This window comes from Leiobunum rupestre, chromosome 11 (assembly GCF_980474605.1).
Source record: "Leiobunum rupestre chromosome 11, qqLeiRupe1.1.hap1, whole genome shotgun sequence".
NCBI classification, from domain to species: Eukaryota; Metazoa; Arthropoda; class Arachnida; order Opiliones; family Sclerosomatidae; genus Leiobunum; species Leiobunum rupestre.
This window is the reverse complement of record NC_143394.1, coordinates 19,451,030-19,453,794: the sequence shown is the minus strand read 5'-3', so window position 1 is coordinate 19,453,794 and position 2,765 is coordinate 19,451,030.

The following is a 2,765-nucleotide window of genomic DNA, read 5'->3' as shown; positions in this document are numbered from 1 at the left end:
AGGGTCCGTTTAAACTAGCCGCCTCGGCGGATTGGGTAGCCTGCTGTGGGGCGGCGGGCCTCCGTATGAGGGCACGGCGGACCCATCTCCCGGCCTTTTGGGGTTCCAGTGGGATATCCGGTGCCGGGTTATGCGGGCTGCTGTGTGCCCGCCGTTCCCCTTTAAGAGCTCTCTCCAATGGGCTTGGCTCCCTACCTTTCTCGGTAGGGTGTCGACTGGCGTTGCTAGAGCATCCGCTCTCTATCCCACTGCTGTGTGCGAAGTGGCGAGCTGGTCGCCCCATTGCTGCACCTTCTGCTGGGATGAGCGGCTTGCGTCGAAGGTGCGATCATCAGTTCTGCTACCCATGCTGGTTTTGTCACCTGTCCGGTCTTGTGGACGCTGGCGTAGGGCATTCTGATGAGACCGGCGGTGTAGTAGGCTGTATGATCGCTTGGAGCACCGGGATATAAATTTCTGACCACATGTAAAAACATTAACAGGTCCGTGTTATAATTTTACGGTTTTCATAACAATAAATAATCCCTTTAATCACTTTCTAAATACTTTGTGTAAACATATTTAATACCTTCTTTATGGTACAGGGTCATTTTACATGGAGCTTGAAACACTAGGTAAGGTGGCAAGACTAGTATACCTTAAGTACATTAATTATAATGTCCATACTGAATAGTATCACGGTTAATATGTGAAATAAAAGAATTAAGTTTACGAAGAACCCGTGAGTTAAAGATAAAAATTTTCCCTGGATATTTTTATTTTTAACTCACGGGTTGTTCTTAGTAAACTTAATTCTTTTATTCATTACATGAATTGCTTTAACAACTTAATTAAGAAACGTTTTGCGGGATTTTTTAAAGCTGTCGCTTGCTTTTCTGCTTTAACGGCTTCTCTTAATTTACTTTTTTTTTAAAAGAACCAGAATGCTTGTATTTCTCGGACATCTTAATTCAATTCAATGTGACTCTAATTAATATCTATCTAACAAAAACTATTAAACTGAAACTAATAAATGGCTTTCTGCGCGTGCGCGTAAAATAGAAGAGAGAGACTAACTGTAACCACGGACACACGACAGATTAAATCGTACCGATAGACTGCTTAAGAACTCGCCATCGAAAACGATTTAAATGCATTTTAGAATATTAAATGCAGGTTCATAATAGTCTAAGAAACAAATAGAATTCTTGAAAATGGCCTGCTAGTTTATTTATCATAAAGCTGGATAAATGACAACGAAATAGCAAGCAAGTACATAGAAGTACTGTATTACTTTGGGGTTCCTTCTATTCTTGTGGCCCTAAATTGGTTAGAGTGTGCAATAACTAGTGGGTTTACCGGGGAGTCGGGGTCCAGCTCTTGTAACCCATAAGGGCGGTGGCGCACTGGGAGATGTTAGCTCTGATCAAATGGTCCTATCTCCACCTCCGACTTTGGCCAGGTTTGGCTGGAAACTGAGCTTCGACTGAGGCTAACGGAGAGGGTCCGTTTAAACTAGCCGCCTCGGCGGATTGGGTAGCCTGCTGTGGGGCGGCGGGCCTCAGTCTGAGGGCACGTTGGTCCTGTTTCCCGCCTTTTGGAGTCACACCGCGATCTCCGTGGCCAGCTGTGCCGGGTTATGTGGACCGCTGTGTCCCGTCGTTCCCCTTTAGGAGCTCTCTACAAAGGGTATGACTCTTTACCTACGTAGGTAGGGTTTCGGAAGGAGTTACTATAGCATCCACTCTTAATCGCACGGCTGTAGTGAGGATTGGTCCGCCCATTGCTGCACCTTCTGCTGGGTTGAGTGGCTTGCGGCAAAGGTCCGACCATCAGTAGTAATGTACTACTACCCGAGGGGCTATCGACTTCCCGTAATCGTTGTACACCCTAACTGTAATGATTACGTATTCTTCTGCAATCCTTTGTACTCATTTGTAATCCCGTTATCAATTGTAATCTTCGTACTCAAATGTAATCACCGTAATCATTATGAAATAACGCGTACTCATCCGTAATCACTTGTAATCATTTGTAAAGTGCGTAATAATCTGTAATCACGCTTATTCTTTGGAATTATCCCGTACTCAATTACTCATCTGTAACAATTTTAAAGTTTTGGGTTGCCTGTGTACTCATCGTAATCATTATGTTCTCATCATAATCATTCTGTACTCATCGTAATCATTCTGTACTCATCGTAATCATCTGAACTCATTAATGATTACGTAATCGGTGTACAGGCAAATTCTTACTGGCTAGACCCACGCTACTACCCATGCTGGATTTGTCACCTGTCCGGGCTTGGGGACGCTGGCGTAGGGCACTATGATGATAGGCCTCCGGTGGTATGGCCCCTGTTGCTAGGTACACCGGGCTAAAATTTCTGACACACTTCTATTCTTGTAGTATCGCCCAACCACTTTTTCTTCTTCATATAATATACCCTGGTTTATAATTAAAATACCAGGGAAATGCTTTATCCGTCAGAACTAAGCACCGTAATTTTATGGTTTATTTACTATTTTAAAATAAATAGTCGCAAAAAAACGATCATCGACGATGTTGGACATTTTGGTTGGGAAAACGGTTTGTATTTCTAATTAGTTAAAGATTTTTCAAATTATGTTATGCTTTCATTAAAATTTTTATAAAGAAATCCAATTCTTGGTAAACTAAAAAGGCGCACAACTCAATTTTGGCGCCCCTCTCAAAACGGCGCCCCGGGCAGTTGCCCGGGTTGCCCGGCCCTTAAGCCGCCCCTGCTAGAAAGGATTCTTTTAGGT